The sequence below is a fragment of the Vipera ursinii genome (assembly GCF_947247035.1).
Source record: "Vipera ursinii genome assembly, chromosome: 2".
Lineage (NCBI taxonomy): Eukaryota > Metazoa > Chordata > Lepidosauria > Squamata > Viperidae > Vipera > Vipera ursinii.
In genome coordinates this window covers 246,069,254-246,083,206 of record NC_139513.1, presented here as the reverse complement: position 1 = coordinate 246,083,206, position 13,953 = coordinate 246,069,254, and the positions used below count along the sequence as shown (strand labels likewise).

Below are 13,953 nucleotides of genomic sequence, written 5' to 3'. Positions count from 1 at the left end.
TACAAAATCATCTTATATAAATCACTATAGTTCCTGTTTTCAGAACTCTTATTTAAGCTTAGTTTTCCCTCAGTAATCCAAACATTTCTTGCCAGTTATGGTTTTCTCAAAATTGATTACATTTAAATATCCAAAATATTTCGTACATGCTGGCTGAGGAAATCTGGGAGTTGAAGTCCACAAGTCATAAAAGGGCCAAGTTTGAAGACCCCTGATTTAAATCATCCCAATATTTTTAGATTTCCCATATCATAAAAAAGAAAGAAAAAAGAAAGAAAAAAATACTATACTACTTATAAATCACATTTCTCTTACTGTAAAACCTCTTCATTTCCAAAATTTAACTATTCTTTTAATCATGTTTAGACAAAATACTTGGTCATATGATACTCCATCTGGTATGTCAAGTCATCTCTCTCAAGTCTAGTTCTTGCCTGTTCTTACTTAAGCTTAGGTTTCCTTCAGTATTCAAAACATATAATAATAATGATAATGACATCATCATCATCATCATCATCATCATCATCATCATCATCATCATAATAGACTGTGGCAAAGGCAAGCAAGGGTAGTACCAATAGTAATAGGCGCCTTGGGTGCAATCCCAAAACAACTGGAGCACCACTTGAACACTATTGACATTGACAAATTCACCATTAGTCAATTGCAAAAGGCGGCCTTACTCGGAACTGCTTCCATGCTGTGACGATATCTGTAATACCATCAAACATCCACATCTGCCTATCCCAGGTCCTTGGTAAGGACTCAGTAGGTAGACAAAAATGCCAGATCCAGTCTGAACATCTGGCTGACTGTGCGATGATCAATAATAATTTTATAATAATTATATTACAATACAATAATATAATTAATAATATAATAATAATACTTTCTTTGTCTGTGTTGTGGTTTTCTTCATTTGTAGCCTCCAAATAACTTTCCTCTAGTTTTTGTTCTATTTTCTGATTGATGATGATGATGATGATAATGATGATGATGATGATAATGATAAAGTTGGAAGGGACCTTGGAAGTCATCTAGTCCAACCCCCTGCTCAGGCAGGAAACCCTATACCATTTCAGACAAATGGCTGTCCAATCTCTTCTTAAAGACTTCCAGTGTTGGAGCATTCACAGCTTCTGGAGGCAGGTTCTTCCACTGATTAATTGTTCTATACTCTACTCCACTACTAGATGTCAGTGTTTATTTTCCAGCTTTTAAAACCAAAAGATTATTTTCTTGTAATTCCGTCAATATTCTTTTAGTTATAAAATCTTAACAATTTCCAAAATTTTCAGTTTTATCCAAATTATAGCTTTATATTAGTCCATTTCAATGTATTTCTGTCCCCCATAAATACAGTATTAAATCACCGCTTCCATCTATGGAAGAGTGGGGTTATAGTCCCCTTCCTTCTCACTTTTGGAGGATTTTTTGCTTCTTGGGGATCTTTTCCAGGAAATCAGTTTCAAAATAGAGAAGAGAAGATCAATAGTCTGACCCAGCTCCAAAATGCTGTTCACAGTTGTTCTTGGTGCTTTTGGAGTTTGGATGCCAGTAGCTTGGGCTAGTCACTGGAGTGCAGCTAGCCTTTCTCCTGTAGGGTTGGAGAGCTTCCCTCAAATCAAACGGATTGACTGATTTCGTACCGCGATCATCAGGCTGCCCCTCCTTCTTTGTCACCTCTCCGAGGCGACTTTCAACCCATTTAGGGTCTTCAGGCAGGGCAAAAGCAGCCGTGTATAGTATGTTCACTTAATCTGTCTTCCCAAATAAATAGGCAGTTAGGTCTTATACTAAAAACATCCTACAAGCACATTTGTGATTATGTATCTAAGGTAAATCTGCACAACTGATTTCCATGAAGGTAAATCAGTCTATTGGCTATGTATAAATTCAATAAAATAATTCTGTAGTTGAACAATGCTTAACAACTACTTCAAGGAGTAAATTCTGGATGTCCTGAAAGAACAGCAAAATCTGCTAATTTGCTGTGATGAATTTGTTTATTACATACTAGGGGATTGGCCTCATATGCTAAACTAAGATTGGGCCTTTGCTTTGAGCCTAATGTTGGGTAGCAATGCTCTGTTTTTTGTCCCACAAAAACTCACTTGGGTCAACCCTGTAAAACTCCTATCTTACAGTTTTACATTTGCTATAAAATTATTAAAATTATATATGACAAATGGAGTAAAAGTTAAATAGAAGTGACAGACTGACATTTCCAAACAAAGCCCAGCCAAAGGATTTAAAAAGTTTGGTTGTTAGATCTACAATTGAAATGACAGATTGTCGAAGGATGTATCCATACAATTTCATTTTGTAGTAAGCAATGACATGGAAAGTGGAGAAGAAGAGTACAATATGATGAGCAAAAGAATTGAAGATGGAGATAAAAGGAAATCTAATCAAATGTAGTGCACACCAATACAATTCAATGAGCTTTCCCCTAATTTTCTTTACAAATCATCCTTCTACACAGCTTCTACATATTCATACACAGCTTCATACATTGACTTCTGTTCTTTAAACTTATTTTTGAGGAACTCAGCAATTCAATCTAATTGTGACCTTGGTCTTCCTCTTCCTTCATCTACTTCAGTACTTCATTCAAGGTTTTGCTTTCCTGATAAACCAATCTTGCATTTCCGTATGACAAAATAAATATAAGCACACTCTTATACACAGATATTTACAATATTTACTTGCACTAGAGCACAGGTCTGCAACCCGCGGCTCCGGAGCTGCATGCGGCTCTTTCAGCCGTCTCCTGTGGCTCCCAGTCCTCTGCCATGTGCAGTCCAAAAAACGGACTAAAAAAGTTCAACCAATCAATTCAAATATGCAGGGTAGGTGCATATCTCACCTTGGCTCCACTCTTCAGTCAAACCCTGTTCTGCGCATGTACACGCATTTGCACACATTTTTTGTGGCTCCCAGTTTTTCCTTTTGTGAGGGAACCAGTTCCAAGTGGCTCTTTCACTGTTTCAGGTTGCTGACCCCTGCACTAGAGTATATACTACCCACTACCAACATTTGTGCATATATCTCCATACATTTTCCTGTCTGTGGTAAACATTCTACAAAGGTGCAAAATTAATTTACTTGCTCTAATTTCACCTTTTATATCTTACAATCTTTCATTTCACATATATTCTTCTGTAAATTGTACTTAAAGGTGAAACCAGCGCAACACCTTCTTCAACACAGTCTAATATGGATTTGATGAGATATTTTTTAAAAGGAAAGGGGGAAAAACCTTTGCTATGATCTTTAAAGAATTCTTACAAATTTCACTACAAATCCTTGACTTGACTGTGACCAATTTAAAAACATAGAATCAAGCATTTTGTCAAAAGTTACTAACCATAACATCACTAGTACTTTTAACTATGGTCATTTCTTTGCTGCAGCTTACAGAAACTATGTGTAGCTGTGATTAATGAACCCAGAAAGAGGACACATCCACGGTTAAGATTATATTCCAGTTTGAAGGCACTGTCTGGACTTATTATATTTTTATCAGCAGCTGACCTTGTCCTTGGTGCTAGCCGTTTCCTCCCCCGTCCTGGCTGAGTCCCTTTCTTGCTGTTTCAGGCATTGTCTCGAAGAATAACTAAGGTGTGATAGATTACTCCTGACAGTTGTCCCTAGCAGCACAGCTGACAGGCTTTGTGCATTGGCTTTTCTAATGTCATTGTTTTCTAGAAAGGAGACAGTAATAGAATGAAATGGCCGTGCAATTGAATCTGTGGTACATTGTCAAAGGGACCTATTCTGTGTAAATTTTCACAGCACTGTTTTAACACAGCAGGCTCTGTGGTATCATTACGTGCTAGAAATAGCCTCACTTCTGCGTCAGCCTGGGATCAAAAATTGGAAGACTGCTTACAAGGACTTTGGAAAAATGCCATGTTCATCCATTCTACAGCTTCTTCTTCCTGTCATGTCTTTAAAACTAAATTACAAAGGAAATCTTTTTATGCTGGCACTAGTAAGTTAATTTGGATACAAGATGCGTCTTATGTAACTAACAAAGTATGAATGCTATTATTCTCTGTCCTCCCCCTTCTTTGCCTGATGCATTTGTAAATTTTCTAGATGGAAAAAATATTTTTAAACAATCCATTCTCTTATAAAAAGCTACCGGGTAAAATTGCTTGATTTTGGTTGGATTGGGATAGTATTAAAAGTAATCATTTGTAAAGGTCAACTACAGAATTAAAAATAACTACAAAATTGTATTTAATAGGGGCAATAATGGTCAAACTCTTGCATAATTACAGTCAAAGCAAGTAAAAACCCAAATGAGGTTCTAGAGCAGGGGTGTCAAACTGCCAGCCTGCGCTCCAGATGCGTCACGCCAAAACCACGCCCACCCCATTGCCAGCAATGGGAAAAAAGTTGCGATACGTCACAACATGTCACTTTACGTCACAAGTTTGACACCCGTGTTCTAGAGCAAAATGATTTCTACCCATTTTGTTAAGCTACTGACTACACTTAAGTATGGCATGCATTGGAAAGCTGCCTTCAGCTGTGGTACCTTGCCCATTTACCCATTTCCGGCTTTGCAGACTGGCAGGGGGGAGGGGAGAGGGATGGTTCCACGCATGTAGCTGGCAAGCATGCACATGCAGCTGCATTTGCACAAGCGATGTGCATGTACGCATGCCACTCATGCAAATGGAGCACACATGCATGCACTCATCTACTGCTCGTGCAAGTGAGGATGTGCACACTCGGTCACCCATTTCTGTGACCCGGTTGCAAACAGCTGATGACTGACTAATGGGCTGCAGCCCAGAGACTATAGCTGAATAGAAAAATATATCTTAAAGGCATATAGAGAGACATAGACCATGTAGGTTGTAGATTGATGCAGTTATATTGTAATTCCATATAATTTCTCAAACTTACCCCAGATTTATGTTTTATTACTTATAATATTGAATTTATAGTCAAAAGTCAGAAGAAAAAATGCATTTTGATGAGTAAGCTAAAAATGGGCCACAGTATATGCAGTTATATGGAGCTTCAGAAAGATTGAGGCACTTTAAGCAGAGCAGCAGGTCGAGATGGCCTTTGAATGAGCAATTTGAAGGTGTGAAGATGAAAAGGCTACAGGTGTGTGTTCTGCTCACAAGAATGCTTGTTGGTATTTTTCTGGTACCATTCTGGGCATTTCATGGCCTGTGGACCACATCCAGCCCTTTGGCGGTCTCCAATCTGTCCCATGGCATTGGCAGTGGGGCTTTGGTGGTCCAGCATTGGTGGCAGGGTTGAGGTGGTATCAGCAGGGAGTGGGGCATCAGCAGAAGGAGCAGGGCAGTGGTCCAGCATTGGTGTCAGGGGCAGGGCAATGGTAGTGTGATGTCATCCTTCCACAACAGGCCCAATTTCTCAGGTGGACCCTTGAGAAAATTAATTGCCCACTCCTGTTCTAAATAGATACTAAGATAATCTAGAAATAGGAGGCCTGTCATGGATTCTTCCTAAATCTGAGACAGTTCCAAGCGCCAAAAATGCAATCATGTAACCACGTATGTGGGGGAGATGCGGCACAATATTTGCAAAGGCTGCAACTTTACAAGATATAAAACCTTTCCAAGGTTGTTATAACTTTGACCAATTTTTAAACAACCGGTCATAAATCAAGGTGTACCTGTAAACCCATCCCTCCATCTCAGCAGAGGAATAATTACAGATGGAATTTAGTTGGCACAAGAAAGGCAGATCGGATTATTTAATTCAAGGGATGGGCTACCCACACAAAGAATTGTAGCTGGAAACAAGTAATATATACCCTGCTCATCATATTTGACAGTTCCTTTTGCAAACTACCTCATTGGCTTCAGCATCTGTCAGTTTTGAGTCAAAATAAACATTGAATCTCATGAAAAAAGAACCAATTATTCCTAGGCTAGCTTGAACTGTTGGATAAATACTAAGCAGATCTCTCCCTTTCCAAAGGCAGGAAGGAAACAGCCAAATTGAAAAAAATTTAAATCCCAGAGCAGACACAAATATAGGCCTGAAGAGAAATTTCCTGGGTATTTGTGGCTTCTATCTTATCTGCATTAAAGCAATTTAAATAGCAATGTTATATCTGCAAGGTTATGTAATAAACAAGTTCTAAAATACTGAATGCTCCTGCAGAAGAAAGAATCTTATTGCTCCAGATGTGAATTTTCATGGGCAATGGGTTGGATCTGTGGACTTACCCAATGCAGCCTGCAATGAGTTTAGGAAATCTTTGCTCTCTCTCCTGAAGCCCACATTTTTCAATGTAGATATTTTAAAAGCATATATTGGCACATATAGTATTGGGGAGAAAACAATTAACACTTTCCTGTCCATTAGTATAGTGTCTTTTTGTTTTTGTTTTTTGTAAAGTGGTACATCCAGCAATACAATGCATTTCTAAATTTTATCTATTGATATTAGCAAAAAATGTCACTGAAATCTTACTGTTGATATTGTGATAGTTTCTAAAATTTTGGCAGGCATGGAGTTGAAAAAGAATGTCCAATCTTATATAATAATCTTTTAAAATAATAAAACAATACTACTAGAAAGTCTGCACTACTCAACTGCTTTGAAACTCATTGAATTTGATAGTCAATGCATTTTGATGTGAAAATCTTGCCCCGGTACTCATTGGTTTTTTGGTACTCAACGAACAAGCTAGAATCTTTCAGTGTTGGACGCCTTGTGACTCCCTACATTATTCCTTATGGGCCTCCCAGAAGCAATTAATGTTGAGTATCAAGGTACCACTATATATAAAATCTTTGGAGAAAAGCATAGCAGTATATGTTTATGTGCTAATATTGAAAGCTATTCAGTTCACATGGCAAAAATAAAGTTCCTAAAATTAAACAGATATAGAGAGCTAGAATTCATAGCAGGAACTTGATGCTATAAAGAAATAATATGGGCATGATTGTTGGAAGCACAAGAATGGTATGTATGTGCTGGTTTTATTCTACAAGTCAAACTGTATGTAACATCCATTGAATGTGAGTTCATATTTAAAAGAAGAGCAAACTCCCTAAATAGAAGTTTACAGAGATTCTATAAGGCTTTTTAGAAACAAATTGTAAAATGTCTTCCTAAATACAGTATAGTAAAGCACACTGGAAATTGAGAAGGATCCTTTCCTGATATTTTTATTACTAATTTTATTTCACTAATTTTCATTCCATACATCTTTTAAAAAATTAACAAACATTTAAGAATATGCAAATGCATTATCAACCTTGTCTAAATTAGTACCCTACACAGATATGTTGGTTCCTATAATACTCAATCAGAATTGTTAAAGTTTTTTGAGAATTGAAGTCAAGCATACCTGGAGGGAATCAGGGAATCAGGTGGGGGATTTTAAGTTATATGAACCATAAGCACATCATGAAAGAAATAGCATAATTTGAACTTAAACCTCATGTGCAGAAAAACAGCTTGTTTTAGGGTAGTAAAATTATAGAAGAAATTTAACAGTAAAAATACATAAGTTAACAAACTAAGATGCTCTTCAACTCCTAATGATAAAATTCACATTTCTTAGGGTATGACCTCTTTTCAATATCCCCTTTTTGTAATTTTCAAATATATTTTATTTTCCACATTAATCAGATTTCTTGTATGGACATAGTTAATTTCTTCAGAAAAAAATATTTTATTTTACTTCTGGCTTGCTTTTCCACTGGCAAATGTTCAAATATAGATTAAAGAGTGAATGCACTCTTATTTTGATAAAGGGAATACTTTTTATACCATTACTCAGTGAACAGAATGTTAGCTATGAATCAAGAACAGTAACTTCTTTATTACACCAAATGAGACAAATGTAACTAAGTTTGGGGGAGGACTTAATCTATATTTGGAAATTTTAAAAGAGTCTTTGTTATAATCCCATAACTTCTAGTGACATTTCAAAGAAAGCACACTCATAAAAATTAGGCAGGGCAATCAGACTGCCAGTCATTATTAAAACACAAATGTCTGTGACTCACTTAAAACTACTTTCCTCCAGTAGTTGTGAATGCGCCAACAGTGAAAGTTTTTAAGAAGAGATTGGACAACTATTTGTCTGAAATGGTATAGGGTTTTCTGCCTGAACATGGGGTTGGACTAGAAGACCTCCAAGGTCCCTTCCAACTGTTATTCTGTTGTATCTATACAATATATCCTGCAAGAATTCCATTCAAACTCTTTAAGGGTTGAGTAAAGTTCTCCAGTAGTGCACGTCAGGGAACAATTGCATTTGTCATTCAAGGATGGGTGCATAACTGTTCCATTTATGTTTCTGCAAATGTAACATTCTGGCTACAAAGCACTCAAACAGCAAAGCACAGAACAGGAAATCAGATCAATCAATCAATCAGTATCAGGTTGCGCATCTGCTTACAACCTGTAGTTGGGATTTGGATTTGGATTTGGATTTGAGAGATGTGCACATTGACCTGTCTACAGCCATCTACAACTTTCGCTTACTCATCAACCCCATCACAGCATAGGTATGTGACGACAACTACCTGCAGTTGTAGGCAACTAAATCAGCCCTTAGAATGTGTTTCAATTTACTTATCTTTTAAATAATGCCATTGGACCTATGCAGAATATTTTGATTTTTAAATATATATATATATTTGAATTGAAGACATGGAACAATCAATTAAGTACAGGTTATCTGTTCTAACTATGCAATAACTTTTTAGCAACTTCAACATTGCTTCCATGTTGTCTTTCAAATTACTGAACTTAACAATTTCCACACATTTCACTGCCCAAATTTCTAGATATTTCCCACCAAAATAGGTTTTCTTCCTGAATAGGATAATGATCATATACCATCAAGCTACACAAAGATAAATGAAAAGATGAAGGTCACATATTTATTTTTTTCTTTTGCTCAGGATCTTAGGATATATCCAGCAGCTAGGTTTGTATGTTTCTTACACCATAATTTGTTCAATTTTGACTTGTTATATAAGCCTAGTATTGTAGTTTGCTTTATGGTTCTGTACAAAACAGTTATTCTGATTCGTTCAGCAAACCACAACTCAGTACAATATATGAATCAGATGATATATGCACATCCTTCTATTTACTATGCCACTACCTGTAAGAAAGCAACACAACCTTGTGAACTTTCAAGTTTCCGGTTTCGCTATGTATTCAAATAGTCATTAATATTTGTGTGTGTGTGTATATATATATATGTATATGTATATAATATACATATATATATATATATACACCGCATCCCTTAATATATATATATATATTAAGGGATGCGGTGGCTCAGTGGGTTAGGACGCTGAGCTTGTTGATCAGAAGGTCGGCAGTTTGGCGGGTCGAATCCCGAGTGCCGTGTAACAGAGTGAGCGCCTGTTACTCGTCCCAGCTTCTGCCCACCTAGCAGTTCGAAAGCACGTAAAAATGCAAGTAGAAAAGTAGGGACCACTACGGTGGGAAGGTAACAGCGTTCCGTGCGCCTTTGGCGTCTAGTCATGCCGGCCACATGACCACGGAGACGTCCTCGGACAAACGCTGGCTCTTCGGCTATGAAACGGAGATGAGCACCGGCCCCTAGAGTCGGAAACGACTAGCACGCATGTGCGGGGGAACCTTTACCTTTTATATATATATATTATATATATTATATATAATAGTGTGTGTGTGTATGCTATAGACATATAGACGTATATATAAAATGTGTGTTATGTGTATATATTTTTTCGAGAGCAGGCAACAGAATTCAATTTTTAATGTGGACCATTGTGCTTACAGTAAACAATGACAATAAAGCTTATCTATCACATACATTTTTAAATAAAGGCAAAATACTAATCCCTAGTATCATAAACAGTTGGAGAAAAATAACAGCAAGTTTAGATTCTTTATTTGGATAATGGGAGTTATAACCCAACATATATGGAATGGTCGAGATGTTCGCTGACCCTTCAAGATCCTTTTCTGTAGAATGTGTTATTTGCATTACAGAGCAACTCCCTTTCAACCTCGTAAACCTAAAAACCTAAAAAGGGCAGTCCGGCGTGTTGACCTCAAACACCGCTCCGCGCCTCCTTCCCGCAGCTTCTAGGCCAGGGGTCGGCAACTTCGGCTCTTTTATGACTCGTGGACTTCAACTCCCAGAATTCCTGAGCCAGCTGGCTCAGGAATTCTGGGAGTTGAAGTCCACGAGTCATAAAAGAGCCGAAGTTGCCGACCCCTGTTCTAGGCGAGCCACGAATAAACCGAAGCTCCTCCCTCGGTTTTTTTTTCCCTGTCACACAGCAGGTGTGAGCCGGCGCAGGCGCACTCGGCTCTTCCTTTCTCATTCCGGTTACCCCTACCCAGAAGCCGAGCAAACTTCTTTGGGAGCCGGGATTTCCAAGTAGCGCGCATGCGTCCGAAGCGGGCTCCCTAAGCAAGATGGCGGAGGGCCGCTGAGGGAGTTGCGGTGAGGGAAGGAAGGGGGGCGGCGACGGCCGCAGGTAGAACTACGGGGAAGGCAAAAGGCCGGCCGAGGTCCGATACCGATTGGAGCAAGACTCGTGCCGAACGGCGAGGATTCCTCGGTGGCTGTGCTCTTCGGAAATGCGGGGTCAAGGTGGCGGGACGAGAGGTCCTATTACCCCTTTTGCCCGCCGCCGCTCGTAAGCAGTGTCCCGTAGGGCCTGCCCGGCGCCCCGGATGTGTGGGCGGTCGTCATCTGGTTCCTTGGTGGGGCCGAGTCCCCCGAGCAGCGGCCGCGACGGAGGCGGCGGCAGAGTTCGGGGAGCTGCGGAGGCTGCGGCGCCGTTGGGTGTGGAGTGCGACCAGGTGGGCAGGTGAGTGGGCGCTTTCGGCGGCGTCTGTCTCTAGGCCAGGGGTCTTCAAACTTGGCCCTTTTATGACTTGTGGACTTCAACTCCCAGAATTCCTCAGCCAGCTTTGCAAAGCTGGCTGGCTGAGGAATTCTGGGAGTTGAAGTCCACAAGTCATAAAAGGGCCAAGTTTGAAGACCCCTGCCCTAGATAATATAGCTTCTTGGGGATCTATAGTGTTTGCCTAATATGAAGACTACTAAATTCCAAGAGGATGCACACCAAACTGTTATATTCTTAGTACTTTCTGGTCCTGATGGGTAAGTGCACTTTTCAAGTAGTTGAAATGATTGTGGGATGACTATAATTCATTAGTAGCACATGCATATTTTTTATTCAAAAGGTCCTAGGTTCTGTTTTTAGCATCTTCAATCAAATATGAGGAATGTGTCATGTTTGAAATTTAAAGAAGTATTACCAAACGGAATGAACTATTTGGCTGGTTTAGAGTAATGTCATAGATCTCTTTATGATAAGCAGCTTTATAAAACTCACATGATGTGGCCAATAAAAAGAAAACATTTTAAAAATACTGTAATAGTAGAGAAGGTAATTCATTTTTAATGCAATGTCAGGAGCTATGAATAAAGAACAATAGGTTACTAATAACTTTAACCTTGACTTTTAATCTTTATCGGATTAATATTGTATATTAACGTTTTATTTAGCTGATGGGTAGGGAATGAGATAAGTTGTATTTTGTTAAATCAGTATATTGTTTCACTCAGCATCAGTGATAGAATTATTCAGATATTTCAAGTTTTCATGATTTTATTGAAGCCGGGCTTGTTTATTGAAGCTAATCCTTCCACTATATATTTTGTCTACTTAGATATATTGTATGGAGGCAGAGGGAATCTAACTTTTGTTCTTCAGGTAAGTGTGATATATTTGGGGAGGGACATGTTTGTGAATGTATCTTTCCATGAGTTATTCAGTGGTGACATCTGTTGTTGGACTACTTTTATTCCTACCTTATACTTGCCTTGATGAGATTAGTAGTAAGTACTACAGAATCTGGCAAATACTAATAACAGTAATAATAATAATGATGTTGAAAGGGACCTTGGAGGCCATCTAGTCCAACCCCTGCTCAGGCAGAAAACCCTATACCATTTCAGACAAATGGCTGTCCAATCTCTTCTTAAAAACTTCCAGTGTTTGGAGCATTCACAGCTTCTGGAGGCAGGTTCCACTGATTAATTGTTCTAACTTTCAGGAAATTTCTCCTTAGTTCTAGGTTGCTTCTCTCTTTGGTCAGTTTCCATCAGTTGCTTCTTGTCTTGCCTTCAGGTGCTTTGGAGAATAGCTTGACTCCCTCTGTGAATAATGTATTGCTGTTTATAGTTACCATTAATATGAAAGTTGTTGGAAACTTATAATACCCTATGGTACTTCTAGGCAGTCACTATGCCACTTGGATGCACTTACTAACATGATTTCTCAGTACTGAACCAAAGTTAAAAATCAGTTCAGCTAAGGCACGATTTGTCTGATACAATAAGTATTTTATATCTGGAAGATAGATCTATTGATCATTGTAGGGTGAATGATAAATGTTTAATGGTGTAATGCTATGCCAAATACTTTTGAATAACATGAGACAGAAAAATTATTTCCCCATGATCTTTTCCATTTTCTACCTCCATGTTTGTGGAAGCTTTGCATGTCTATAACAACATAGATAAATTTTTATCTAGATATTTCCAGCTGTGAAAAGGGTTTTTCCCCATAAATAGCAGTTTATTGCTTGTATATAAGGGGTTTTCTGAAAATGTGTGTAACTAGGATAACTTTGAGATTCTGCATGGTAGACTGCATGGTAGGTAGTTGACACAGAAAAGTGTCTTTTTACAAAGAGAAGCTGATGTGTGCACAGATAGGGTGACATTAGAAAAGTAATAGTAGTAGCTTTTTAAAAATATAAGTAGCCAATCCGTTTGGAATGTTTCTTTTAGAACTGTTCTAATTTATTTTCAGTATATATTTGTAAAGTCCTCCATTTATATAAATTCCTTAATCAGTTACCAGCCTATAACACAAATGTTTTTTCTTATCTTATAATAACCATCTTTGCTTGAAACAATATAAAAAACATTCCAAATCACCCTTGTTCATTACTTCTCAAATAATTCTAAATAGCTAATGAAACAGGGTTTATATTAACAGAGACTATATGGAGTCTTAAGCAAGACTTGCTGTGTATATTTGGCAATTTTGTTTTTAAGATTTGCATTTTTTGCTGTTGGTAGTTGTAATCCTTTTGTAACAAGCAAGAACTATAGTAGAAGGAATGTGTAGAATTGCACAACTTTGACTGGCTTCATGGTGGCTGAAAGTGACACATGAATTACTTCCAGTATTATTTCAACTGCATAGCATGTAATGGAAGATAATCATTATGAGCATTTATGTTCTGATGTAGCATTTTGAATAGATTCTCAGCTATAGTGAAAGTTACATTGCCATATTGAACCAGTGTATCAGTTTGTGCAAGAATTTTGTGGGCACTTGGGTGTATCTTGAATTCATAATACTTTTGGAATAGATGGAGTATGAACATTGGGAATTTTCTTAAGCTGCCTTTGTGAAAGCTTTGTGCGCAGTAAATTGTAACACAAGTAGAGTCTGACTCTAAACCAAGGAACAAGTATGGGAATTTTCTTCAGTGAGTAAGGTTAGCATGTTAAGATTTTAAAATTATAAAATTTTCTTTATGTTAACAGTATTTCTTTGGTTTTATTTCATATGGTAAGAATTGACTTTTTACTAGTTATGTTAAGCCTGTGTGATATTGAATTAATGTGGAACTGTGTATTTCACTAACTTTTTGGTGCCAGCTCAAGTGACAGCTCGCTAATTAGATGTCATTGTTAGACCTTGAGAACTGGACTTGGTTCATGAAGTTTTTTCCAAAAATGTTTCAAGTGTAATGCATTTAAAAGAGTAAATTGAATGGGGAAAAAGTTCTTGTCCTCTTTAAGCAGTGAGTTTGTGTACTTCTCTGTTAGCATGAAAAAGTAGGTCTTTATGCTATTCTTATTTTTACTAAGGAACAAAATATCTTAACTTC

At 37.8% G+C, this 13,953-nt stretch overlaps 1 protein-coding gene across 4 annotated transcripts in view; it reads left to right on the top strand.

Annotated features, from left to right (window-relative positions):
• Positions 1 to 10,403: 10,403 nt before the first annotated feature.
• APC (APC regulator of WNT signaling pathway) overlaps positions 10,404 to 13,953 on the top strand; it is a 74,974-nt gene continuing 71,424 nt past the window's right edge. For 3 of the 4 annotated variants that reach the window (XM_083351474.1, XM_083351469.1, XM_083351472.1), the window contains exons 1-2: positions 10,404 to 10,844; positions 11,713 to 11,756. The gene's annotated coding sequence lies outside the window, so the exon portion shown is untranslated. The remainder of the gene's footprint in view (positions 10,845 to 11,712; positions 11,757 to 13,953) is intronic. The other variant, XM_083351471.1, reaches the window with a different exon arrangement.